We start from the raw sequence: 13,703 nt of genomic DNA, 5'->3' as shown, positions 1-13,703 counted from the left end.
TCTCAAATCGAACAGTAATCTGCGCAATTCTGTCATTTTGTCAACAAAGCAACATGGTGCATCTTTTCCATAAAATACATGTTGTAATTTTCTAACTTGTTTTCATTGGAAAGGCAGATAAGGCGTTTTTATTAAAAGCAATCCCTTTTGCATGGGAAAACACAGAATCCTAGTAATTACTACACGTGATTAATTACGTTACTTTGTTTAGAGCCAACTTCACTGTGGGTTTTGAACTGGGCGCCTGGCTCACGCTTGGGATCCAGCCCGGTTCCAAATTGAACGCAATAAACTTTCAGCTGATGCAAAACACGCCTACACAGATTAATTGGTATGGTTAAATAAGACAGATGGTTACTTAAGGCAAAAACGAAAGTAGGGTGGTTGGTCGGGGTGGGTGAGCATATAACACGAACATCTAGCAACCCAAAGGTTGTGATTTAGAATCTCCAAATGGACAACTTTAGCACTTCTTGCAACCCAAAGATTGTGACTTCAACTCTCATTACAGACAACTTTAGCATTTGAGCTAATTAGCAACTCTTCAACTACTTTGCAACTACTTAGCATGTTAGCTAACCCTTCCCTCAACCCTAACCTTATCCTTTTAGCTAACCCATCCCCTAACCCTACCCATAACCCTTTAACCTAACTCCTTAACTTAACCTTAACTCTAACCCTAAGACCTAACCTAGCTAACCTAGCCACCTAGCTAGAATTCGTAACATATCATACATTTAACAAATTCGCAATATATTGTACATTTTGCAAATTTGTAACCTATTGTACGTGTTGCAATTCAAAACATGATAATACGAATTGTAATTCATAACATATCATACTAAATGGAGTGTTTTGGTTTTACATACAGATTAATACGAAATGCTCTGAGACCAGGTTGCAACAATAGGCTACCTGGTGTTTTCATTGATCATTTACATATTTCAGCTAGGCCTAGTTTGGGTGGGTTACAATTATATACCTCAGTGGTGGGTACTGGCTATATGTCTAAAGATAGCTGTAACATCACACTACCTAGTAGTGTGATGAGGAAGAAAAAGGTGACGGACAGATCGTGCTTTCCATCCGATCCTGCAACCTCCGCTGCATAGAGGTAGGCCATATGATCCTGCTTGCTCTGGACTCCAGAGAAGTGACAATGTGACACGCTATCCCTAGTTGATATTGACTGCTAACATGAATGACTTTCAGATCAAAATGCAGTTGTAAAACACAGTTTATTTCGGTATCTTGTGTTTTGAAAATAAATGTATCACTGTTTATGGCTGTAATGACAGGCTCCATTTGCACAGCGTTTATGCACACGTTGTTCGCCCTTTGAGCACGTGTGTGTGCAGGGGTCGGAACCACTCCTTTTTGGGGACTGAGCTAGAACAGATTGCTGATTTGATGTACAGCTATAGGATCTGGTCATATCTCAATAACCCAGCACCAATAACCCACCATCAGCAACCCAACCTTGCTCTTTTTAAATAAAACAACCCAACTAAGTGACCCAATGCCTGCAACCCAGCAGTTGGGTGAACCAAACAACCCAGTATTTTTTTTCTGTGCTAGGTTACTTCAGCTGCAACTGAGACTGAGGGGGTTGTAAAATAGATCTGACTGATGTGACAGGCTTCCTCGGCCTATTTGCAGTAATGACAGCACAGAGACCGATGAGCATCCCAAATGAATAAACTAGCTACTTTCGTCGATTTAAAGGCACTATATGTGAATCACACCAGGGTCTGTGGCTGCTAGATGGCTGTTGGTGATGTAGGGCTAACAGAGTGTGAGTGTTTGTGTAGACGAAGGACTTCTACTAGAGTGAGAATGATCTGGTTTGGGTGTGTGAGTGCTGTCTATTGCATGGTGCGTGAGCCGGTTATGATGAAGTGCAGTAGTTGGTATGCGCACGACGGCACATTGGCCATGTAAAGTGCATACGAATTGGTCTGGAGAGAGAGGAGCAGACTTCATGGCACAATGCTATTGGACCAAAGTCACCGGTGTAGCCACTGGCCACAATTAGGTGACTCCATACCAAGGTTCCGCCCACACAGGTGCGCTGTGGAAGGGTCTGGAATCGCTGTTGCTTCCGCACGTCACTCACAAACATGTCAAATAGAAATGTATTGAAGCACTGTTTTTCTTCTTCTTCTGGCCATTAATTGAATGATGTTAGAAATGTATCTTGTTATCATGCTGTTATAATTAGGGATGCACGATATATCGCTAAGCATATCGGAATCAGCCGATATTAGCTAAAAATGCTAACATCGGCATCGGCCCGATGTCTAGTTTAACGCCAATGTGCAAAACCGTTGTCATAGCTATGTAATGTAGGTAGATGAGGTAATGACGCCACGACAAATACTACGTTACACATGCAACACAGCATTCCTAACCTAGCCCACAATGTCTGCTATGTGGATCTAACAAAAAGGCCATATGAAACATTTGTACTGCTATTATTTCCCGATGAGGGGAGAGGGTGAAATCTTTCAATACCACAAACATAATTACTAATTTGAAAGTGCATCACCCCCAGACGTTCAGAGACTACTTAGAACAAAAGCAGAAAAATACTAAGGGCACACTTCCAGCAACTAAACAAGTTCAAGTCGAGCAGTCATTCGAAAGAGTAAGAGCATTTCAGCGAGACAACTCAAAGGCGAAATCCATTAACGTCAAGATAATGGAATTCATTGCCCTTGACAATCAACCGTTCTCTGTTGTGGATGATGTTGGCTTTCGCCGACTGGACGAGCACCTCGAGCCCCAGTACACTGTATCAAGTAGGCGCTATTTTTCAGATGTTGCCCTACCGAAGTTACACAGAATTGTTGAAATGCACATCCATGAGCTGCTTGCTATGGGTGTTACTGCTATTAGCTTCACGACTGACATTTGGACCAGAGATGTCAGCCCCATGAGCATGCAGAGTCTGACAGCACAGTGGGTCGATGAGGATTTCGTACTGAGGAAAGCCGTATTGCTCAAGAATGTGCTGGTTCTCATACTGCTGCTGCCATTTCAATGGCATTTGAGAACATGTTTGAAACATAAACACACTCCTAGCACCATTCGAATAACTAACTCAAGAAATAATGCGACTGCAGCAGACGTGATACCCTCGGTCATGGCATTGAAACGCTCAACAAAACTGCTGACAGACCGTGGGGTTAAAACTTACAAAAGTACTCTAGTAGAGGCTGTGAACAAGCAATCCGGTGTCATTCTCTGAGCCGCTTTACGGAGTCGCCACCTTGCTCGATGCTAGGTACAAGGCCCGCTACTTCAAAGCAGACAAGAAACAGGGATTACGTGAAATGTTAGACAAGATGGAAACGGACACAGTGACAGTGCACACCGAGGAAGAGGAACCACGACAGAAGAGGCCACGGACAGACAGAGCTGAAACTTCACTGCTTGACGTGTATGATGAAATCCTGGTTGAGAATGAAACGACTGAACAAATGAACAACAAAACAGCACAGCAAGTAAGTGAAAGAAATAGGTTTTGATTATGTTTTACTGATAATGGGGACTTAAATGCCAACAAATTAACTTTTTGGTCTGTGTGTGTGTGTGTGTGTGTGTGTGTGTGTGTGTGTGTGTGTGTGTGTGTGTGTGTGTGTGTGTGTGTGTGTGTGTGTGTGTGTGTGTGTGTGTGTGTGTGTGTGTGTGTGTGTGTGTGTGTGTGTTTCAACTATTTAACTGTATTAGAATGCTTAAAAGGCAGCTAAAATGTTAAATATCGGTTATCGGTATCGGTATTTTTTTTTGGGGGGGGGGGGCAAGGAAAATATCGGATATCGGTATCGGCCAAAAATGTCATATCGGTGCATCCCTAGTTTTAATGGATCTATTACAGTGTATCTATCAATTTCAGTTGATTTATATTGGGTCTATTGACATCATGTGTGACTTCATGAGTATTGACATTGCTCTGAAAGAGACCTTAAAAATGAACCTGTATCACACTCTATCTTGGCCTTTGCCACCTTTCAATGTCATAACTGTGTGTTTTGTTAAAGCTTGGCTGCTGCTGGGAACAATCTCTCTGTAGAGACATGCTTTGAGCCAGAGTGGAAACCACAACAAACAAACGCATGACATGTTCTCAGGTGACATCATAGCAATACTCAGGCAACAAGTTGTCCTTCCTGTCCATACATTTTCTGTATGTGTGCATGTTTGTGCACGTGCGCATTAGCATATAAGCTTATCATGTGGGCCCACGTGTGAATGTTGTTTTGTGTAAGGTAGGCCCCTCAGGAGGACTATGTCTACATGTCTGTCTACTGCTACAGACAGGAGGCTCATCAAGACCTATCTGAAACCAAAGGGCCAAAGCAAAGCAGTAGTACCATTGACCCACATCACAGCCTCCTCTCCATTCATATGGAGAGAACTCTCTTCTGTTTGCACCCCCCAGCCCCTGGAGGGTTACGCCCACCCTATTTGGCTGACATATGACCTGGCCACACCCTGCCATCAGAACAACACAGGGCCTGAGAAAGGAAGATCACAATAAAGTTGGGAAGAACAGAGGCTCCTTTCACTGATCCTCAGCAACAGCTACAGCGAAACAGAACAGGGCACACACACTAACACACACACTAACACACACACTAACACACACACACACACACACACACACACACACACACACACACACACACACACACACACACACACACACACACACACACACACACACACACACACATGAAGAGTGCTGCTGGGTGTGGTGCAGAGTGTGTGTGTGTGTGTGTGAGTCATGTCCATGTGTACATTTGTGTTAGGTTATGTAGATGGGATGGTTCTGAAATAGATTATGTTCTGCAGACAGTCTGAATTGGGCCTGAGTGCCTCATATTCTCTTCCATCTGTCTCATTCATGCTGCCTCTTGACAGATTAAGTTTGCTCACTGCCCTTTAAATGGTTTCTGGGGGCAGTTTTTTAGGCCTTGGCAGCCAGTTATTTCTGCAAGACATAACTTGTGACTTGATAGAATCTTTCATCTTTGATTTGTTTTATGGTCTATGTTATGAACAAGGTATTGACTGTGTGTGGGGGCGGAGGGATAGAGGGATTTGTTCATCATCCTGACCAGAGGTTCACTTCTTTCTATCACAACATGCACTTTTCATCCAACTGTTGCTTATTTATTCAGTGGTTTACAGTCAGTTATTAACTAGTGATGTGATCCTATCACCAACTCATTCACACAGGCATACAGGAGGCTGCATGCTCACACTTATCCTGGCATGACTGCCTGGGCGACTGCCTGAATGAGTCATGGATCAACCTTTCCATTTCCAGCATCAATGCTGACAGAATTATTACATGATGATTATACCTGTTTGTACTTTATATGCATTATCAGATAGATTTGTAGGTTAACACACTGAGATGAATGATGGCTAAACCTCCCCTAACTCTAAAGATATGGCTCGAGATGACTCAGTCATTATGATTTCTGCTAGCATTAAACTCAGAACCACTAGAGAAGCCATACTCAACTGGTGGACAGTGGTCCAAAACGGGGTCAATACGGACCGCAGGTCCCGACTTAAAAAATCTTAGTTATTATAACCAGATTACGTGCCCAGGGGCCTCGACCGCCAGGGGTCCCCCATTTTCTTTTTGTTGAGTCACTCCAGTGTCATATGAACACCCATAAGACGTGACAAAATGGGTAGAAATGCAGGAAATTTGCTTTAAAAACGGCAAAATGTTCTCAACGCCCCATGGCAAAATGTGTAGAATTGCAGCAACATTTTCTTTCTGCCAATAAGAGGGGTGTGAACAGTTTGGGGTTGCATGGGTTGCGTGTTGGCGGTTTGTTACTATGCCGATAAATTACAATATTCATCCAAACCTTTGCCACCTTTGCCACTCACAGTGCATTCTGAAAGTATTCAGACTCCTTTACTTTTTACACATTTTGTTAGGTTACAGCCTTTTTCCAAAATTGATTAAAATGGGTACCAAAACATTTCTGCAGTATGGAAGGTCTCCAAGAACACAGTGGCCTCCACAATTCTTAAATGGAAGAAGTTTGGAACCACCAAGACTCTTCCTAGAGCTGGCCGCATGGCCAAACTAAGCAATCGGGGGAGAAGGGCCGATGGTCACTCTGACAGAGCTCCAGAGTTCTTCTGTGGAGGTGGGAGAACCTTCCAGAAGGACAACCATCTCTGCAGCTCTCCACCAATCAGGCCTTTATGGTAGAGTGGCCAGACAAAATCCACTCCTCAGTAAAAGGCACATGACAGCCCACTTGGAGTTTGCCAAAAGGAACCTAAAGGACTGTCAGACCATGAGAAACAAGATTCTCTGGTCTGATGAAACCAAGATTGAACTATTTGGCCTGAATGCCAAGCGTCATGTCTGGAGGAAACCTGGCATAGTAGTGGCAGAATCATGCTGTCGGGATGTTTTTCAGCAAAAGATTAATGGAGCACAGAGTACAGTACAGAGAGATCCTTAATGAAAACCTGCTCTAGAGTGCTCAGGACCTCAGACTGGGGCGAAGGTTCACCCTCCAACAGGACAATGACGCTAAGCACACAGCCAGACAACACAAGAGTGGCTTCAGGACAAGTCGCTGAATGTCCTTGAGTGGCCCAGCCAGAGCCCGAACTTGAACCAAATGAACATCTCTGGAGAGACCTGAAAATAGCTGTGCAGTGACGTTCCCCTTCCAACCCGACAGCTTGAAAGGATCTGCAGAGACAAATGGGAGAAACTCCCCAAATACAGGTGTGCCAAGCTTGTAGTGTCATACCCTAGAGGACCTCGCTACCAAAAGTGCTTCAACAAAGTACTGAGAAAAGGGTCTGAATACTTATGTAAATGTTATATTTCAGTTTTAAATCTTTTATAAATTTGCAAACATTTCTAAAAAACTTTTTTTGCTTTGTCATTATGGGGTATTGTGTGTAAATTGATGAGAGAGAAAAAACAACTATTTAATCCATTTTAGAATAAGGCTGTAACGTAAGAAAATGTTGAAAAAGTCAAAGGGTGTGAATACTTTCTGAATGCACTGTATAAACTGTGTGTGACCGGACCTTCTCAAATAGTGCTTGAGTACCCATGCGCCAGAGCTTCAATGACACTGACATAATTCTGTGTATCACAGCGTTTGTGTTGTTAGTGATACTGTATCATAACTCCTAACTCCTATAAATATCCCAGCCTCAGTGCTAACAGTGTGTGTCGTATAATTCTGCTCCCTCCCTGTGTACTGCTGTAATGTAGATGCCTGTATGAGCCCAATGCAGTCTGATTGATGTTGCTACATCAACAGCATTGATTTTTGTCTTGTGTTTCGCCATTTGATGGAAGATGGGAGTAGGCTAGCAAACAGGACTGTGTGTGGTGCAGTGGAGTGAGGCAGCCAGGTAGCGTAATGTTCTCTGGAATTCAGACTAATGTTTTTTCTGCGGTAGCTGAATAATATTGCTCCAGCTTAAAACTTCCCCTCTTGGAGTTAAGTCAAAGTTATAAATAGGTATATATAATAATAATAAGCCATTTAGCAGACACTTTTATCCAAAGCAAACTACTCTCATACATTTTACGTACAGGTGGTCCCAGAAATTGAACCCACTATCCTGCCATTGCTAGAGAGATGCTCTACTAACTAAGCTACAGAGGACCATGGTACCTGACTACGTTGTGGTGGTTCTTCTATGGAAGTCAGAGGACTAGGTACAGGCTTCAACGTTGTCTGAGCAGACAGCACAACCGCTGACTTAGGTTAATTCATTCATTTAATTGATTCCCAGAGAGGATCACTTAGTGATGGTGAAGAGCCAATACTTTGGACCAGACCTTGTTGGTTGGTTCTGCTGACTGGACATCAGTGACCTGAAGCTTATATGCACTTGTTTACGGTTTGTTTGTGTAGATTGTCAATTCACATTGCTAGCTATGAGGGCTGTGCCATATTGGCCTTATCAGTATATGTCCCTGGTCAGAGATATATGGACTGAGAGTGTGTCAAAGGCAAGTGGATTCGAGTGTGAGTGAGCAAGAGGGGGAAGCTCAGGAGTTCGATCCCTGCTGGACAGATCTGCTCAGCCAATGCTGCTTCATCGATACTGTGGCCTGGCTGAATGGATCTGATATCCACAGCTCAGCAGAGTAGTTGGCCCATGTGATGTACTAGACAGTACGCACTACCCTCTATAGCGCCTTGTGGTCAGAACCCAAGCGGTTGACTTACCAACTAGTGAGGCAGCCAGTCAAGATGCTTTCAAGGGTACAGCTGTATAACTTTTTGAGGATCTGAGGGCCAATGGCAAATCTTTTCAGCCTTCTGAGGGGAGGAGACGTTGTTGTGCCTTCTTCACTACTGTCTTGGTGTGTGTGGACTGGAGGTTGACCGACTATGATTTTTCAACGCCGATACCGATTATTGGAGGACCAAAAATATCCGATACCGATTAATCAGATGATTTTTATGTATATATATATATTTGTAATAATGACAATTACAACAATACTGAATGTGAACACTTTTATTTTAACTTAATATAATACATAAATACAATCAATTTAGTCTCAAAATGTATGAAACATGTTCAATTTGGTTTAAATAATGCAAACACTGTGTTGGAGAAGAAAGTAAAAGTGCAATATGTGCCATGTAAAAAAGCTAACTTTTAAGTTCCTTGCTCAGAACATGAGAACATATGAAAGCTGGTGGTTCCTTTTAACATGAGTCTTCAATATTCCCAGTTAAGAAGTTTTAGTTTGTAGTTATTATAGGAATTATAGGACTATTTCTCTCTATACCATTTGTATTTTATTAACCTTTGACTATTGGATGTTCTTATAGGCGCTATAATATTGCCAGCCTAATCTCGGGAGTTGAAGTCATAAACAGCGCTGTGCTTCAAGCATTGCGAAAAGCTGCTGGAAAATGCAGGAAAGTGCTGTTTGAATGAATGCTTACGAGCCTGCTGCTGCCTACCACCGCTCAGTCAGACTGCTATATCAAATATCAAATCATAGACTTAATTATATTATAATAAACACACAGAAATACGTACGTTATTTAGGTCATTAATCTGGTCAAATCCGGAAACTATCATTTTGAAAACAAAACGTTTATTCTTTCAGTGAAATACAGAACCGTTCCGTATTTTATCGAACGGGTGGCAACCCTAAGTCTAAATATTGCTGTTACATTGCACAACCTTCATAAAAACTCTCTTGGTAAATCGTATGGTCTGCAGCTTATCATGAGATATTCTAATTTAAGCAAGCAAAAACTCAAGACTTCCTTAACATTAGAGATACATTCCTCCCCGCTTTGTCTTAACCGAGGCTGCCGTCCTGGAAAAACCAGCTAGATGAATATTATCCATGTCCTTGTTCAGCCACGACTCAATGTAACATCGGATATTACAGTTCTTCAGGTCCCGTTGATGGGATAGTCTCGAACGGAGCTTGTCCAGTTTGTTCTCTAGTGACTGTACGTTCGCCAATAGAATGGAGGGTAGAGGCGGATTATTGGCTCGCCAACGTAGTCTTGTCAGGATGCCGGCTCATATGCCTCTTTTGAGCCGTCGCTTATAATTTTGAGTCTTGGGGATTGGGGTCTGGCCCGGAGTAAGCAGAACGTCCAGAGCTGCGAACTCGTTGAAATAGAAAGTATTATCAAAATCAAGGTTAGTGATCGCTGTTCTGATGTCCAAAAACAAATAAAATAGCTATCCACAGCAGCGCCATCTAAAGGCTGTTTGTGTTGAATTCACAGTCGGGAGCATGAGGCTAAAGCCAAGCCCATAATCCTCACACACCCACTCACTTCTGGGCTTGTTATGGTAACATGAGATTATATTAAGTAGCCTACTCTGGTTGTCAACAGACACTTTCAAGACAATAAGACGTACTGAGGTGCCTCTCAAATATTACAGTTGTAATATAAAACCAGCTAAACCATAGGCCAATGCTGGTTTTGTCATGATATCTAGATCAGTTGTTCTTACCGTTTAGCTCACACTGATGACTGTATAACGATTGGGTAGGCTATATGAAAGCAATCTACTAATATGGAGGAATCCTCTGTTTTGGTATATGCAGTGAACAGAATAGCTAAGATATCTCTCACAGGGAGAATGGTCTATTTGAATTTGATAAGGCGACATCATATTGATGATAAGGTCTCAGTGTGTGACAACGTCTTCCTGAAGGTTCTCCTCAGGTAGGACGCAGGGAAAGAGTAGTACTGATTTGAATGGAGGCTAATTGAATGTGGATTGTGGAACTGCACCACCAGTGGAATAAGCACCAGGAGTGTTTTAGGTAGGGCTCTGGGTATTAATGTCTAGAGTCCAGACTGGGCTCGTCTACACTGGGCTTGAAGTGATGTTGAGTTGATTTAGACATGATTATTTTGAGCATTTTAACAGGGGTTCTTTAGTTTATATACTTTATACTCGATATTAATGATGGTTAACTGTGGGTAAGTAGGTTAACCCATTTTGGTTGCTGATTATAAGGATCCACAGATTACTGCCAAATCCACAAAACAAGGATGACCCATATTTGGTAGAACCAGTGGCAAGCCTATCCATTTAATCCACATTAAGGCCTAATGATTAGGCCTGGCACTGGCACCATGTTCTCCTCAGGATTTGGTGGTGGATTTTGAAAAATGTTTTGATGTAGTGTAGTTGCGGCTTACTAAGATCAGACAGGCTTCTGGTCCTGTAAAACTACTGGAGTGATGAGACGCATGGATCATCATACATGGGTATATAAGATTGTACTGGAGGGTTAACCTACATTCAATCAGTTTGCCTCTCATAACATATCTGAGCTGCAGTCCAGTTCCAGCCAGGGCCGGGCAGCCAGGCCACCGAGGGAAGATAGAGGCATTAGGGCATGTAATTCTGTGTTCACATTCACTCACAGAGGATGCCAGAGCCAGTGAGGGTGAAGACTCAAGAAATAGCTCTCACCTGCCCTCTGCTGGTGGTTAAAGGTGAAGCGGTGAGAGAGGAAAAAGAGGTGTTATTGTGTTCATGTAGTTGACCATCCTCCTCTCTTTTATAAGCGTGGCCCCATATCTGATCATGAGAGTTTCTGATATTCTGAGAAGAGCTGCAAATAGAATAAGCCTAAGGCTTGTGTGTGAGAGAAATAACAAGAGATGTTGTGCCTCATACATTGTGTGATCACAACCAAGGCAGTTGAAGGCGTCTGCCAACTGCCTAGGCATCGTGATGGCAGTGTTGTGCTATGTGTTTGCCTATATGACCGTATGTATCTGACCTAGTCAATGGGTTAGTGTAAAACTCACCCATCCACTAATGTGTGTGTGTGTGTGTGTGTGTGTGTGTGTGTGTTCACGTGCGCGTGTCTGTTCTTGTTGGGTTCAGGATTAACCAGCAGCTCTAAGCCTACCTGCCAATAATACAATTGGTGGGTGTGTCTCTCTCTCCTCTATTTGTCTCAAAGAACCTCAAATCAAATCAAAGTTTATTGGTTGCGGACACAGATTTGCAGATGTTATTGCAGGTGCAGCGAAAAGCTTGTGTTTCTAGCTCCAACAGTGCAGTAATACCTAGTAATAAAAAAGTGAAAAATAAATAATAAACAAATATAATCCAGAAAAATAAGGAAATTACACACAATAATCACATTAGACAATAATTATGTATTATCAATGATATAGCAATTATACTGTACACAAATATGAATATAACATGCAACAATTTATATGATTTTACTGAGTTACAGTTCATATAATGAAATCAGTCCATTGAAATAAATTCATTACACCCTAATCTATGGATTTCACTTGACTGGGCAGGGGAGCAGCTATGGGTGGGCCTGGGAGGGCATAGGCCCACCCACTTGGCAGCCAGGCCAACCCACTGAGGAGCCAGGCCCAGGCAATCAGAATGAGTTTTTCCCCACAAAAGGGCTTTATTACAGACATAAATACTCCTAAGCACTCCCTCAGACGATCCCACATGTGAAGAAGCCGGATGTGGAGGTCCTGGGACTTGCGTGGTTACAAGTGGTCTGTGGTTGTGAGGCCGGTGGTACGTACTACTTTATTCTCTAAAATGACATTCGTTGGAGGCAATTTATGGTAGAGAATTTAACATTCAATTCTCTGGCAACAGATATTTCTGCAGTTAGCGTGCCAATTGCAAGCTCCCTTTAAATTTGAGATGTCTGTGACATTGTGTTGTGTGACAAAACTGTACATTTTTAAAGTGGCCTTTTATTGTCCCCAGCATAAGGTGCACCTGTGTAATGATCAAGCTGTTTAATCAGCTTGTTGATATGCCACACCACCACCCTTTGCCTTGATGACAGCTTTGCAAACTCTTGGCATTCTCTCAACCAGCTTCATGAGGAATGCTTTTCCAACAGTCTTCAAGGAGTTCCCGCATATGCTGAGCACTTCTTGGCTGCTTTTTCTAATCAGGTGGATGGATTATCTTGGCAAAGGAGAAATGAGTTGTAACACATATCTCTCACATCTCTCATTGTTGTGTACTGTGCACCATGCAGCTTGTAGCAGGGATGTTTAAGCATGCTTCACTAATACATTATGGAAGTATTAAACAGAGTATTGTCTGAATTAGTCTGTTTCCCTACCCCATGACTGTTTTATTGCTCCCCAGTACCTTGGTTTGTCTGAATTAGTCTGTTTCCCTACCCCATGACTGTTTTATTTCTCCCCAGTACCTTGGTTTGTCTGAATTAGTCTGTTTCCCTACCCCATGACTGTTTTATTTCTCCCCAGTGCCTTGGTTTGTCTGAATTAGTCTGTTTCCCTACCCCATGACTGTTTTATTTCTCCCCAGTACCTTGGTTTGTCTGAATTAGTCTGTTTCCCTACCCCATGACTGTTTTATTTCTCCCCAGTGCCTTGGTTTGTCTGAATTAGTCTGTTTCCCTACCCCATGACTGTTTTATTTCTCCCCAGTGCCTTGGTTTGCCGTTTCAATGGTTTCTATTTGGTCAAAATAATATTGTGTTCAATTTGAGGTGCAGGCAAAGTGCAGTTCTCTCAGTGAACACCAGAGGGCTCTATGACACCATCCAGTTTGATCCAGTTCTGCTGTTTTTGGGGAATAGAGGCTTTGTGTAGACCAAAACAAACATATGAATTGAATGCTGCTGCTGCTGTTGTTGTTGTTGTGCATAGTGTGCATGAGAACCATGATACCTAGTGAAATCTTAGTAGGTCTTAGCTGCCGTGCCTTATATCAAGACATTACATGTGACATATCTATGGGTGAAACTGTGAAGGTAGAGTGGATATCTGAAAGTGCATGTCTTAATGGCATTGAGTGTCAGCCAATTTGTGTCTGAGCAGAGCCCTCCGTTCGAGACAATCCTGAGCAGAGTCCCTAATAATGTGCCAGATATAATGGCTGTGGTTTAATGAAGCTGCAGCTGCCTGACAAGAGGTCAGAGTGAAGGGTGGGAGAGGGCAAAGGTCATCAGCCAATATCCATCAATTAAACACATACCACTTAGCTAATGAGACTGCATACTGTGTCTGTCTGTCGGGCTGTCTGTCGGGCTGTCTGTCGGGCTGTCTGTCGGGCTGTCTGTCTGTCTGTCTGTCTGTCTGTCTGTCTGTCTGTACGCAGTATGTTCTCTAGTGTAATGAGTCACAGTAAGCAGATAGAGGGCTTACTTG

At 42.7% G+C, this 13,703-nt stretch overlaps 1 protein-coding gene across 2 annotated transcripts in view; it reads left to right on the top strand.

Moving 5' to 3' along the window:
• LOC139406511 (SRSF protein kinase 2-like) overlaps nucleotides 1-13,703 on the top strand; it is a 97,653-nt gene that overhangs the window by 1,299 nt on the left and 82,651 nt on the right. The gene's annotated exons all lie outside the window — the stretch shown is intronic.

This window comes from Oncorhynchus clarkii, chromosome 4 (assembly GCF_045791955.1).
Source record: "Oncorhynchus clarkii lewisi isolate Uvic-CL-2024 chromosome 4, UVic_Ocla_1.0, whole genome shotgun sequence".
NCBI lineage: Eukaryota > Metazoa > Chordata > Actinopteri > Salmoniformes > Salmonidae > Oncorhynchus > Oncorhynchus clarkii.
The sequence above is the reverse complement of the archived record's forward strand: the minus strand, read 5'-3'. Positions and strand labels throughout refer to the sequence as shown.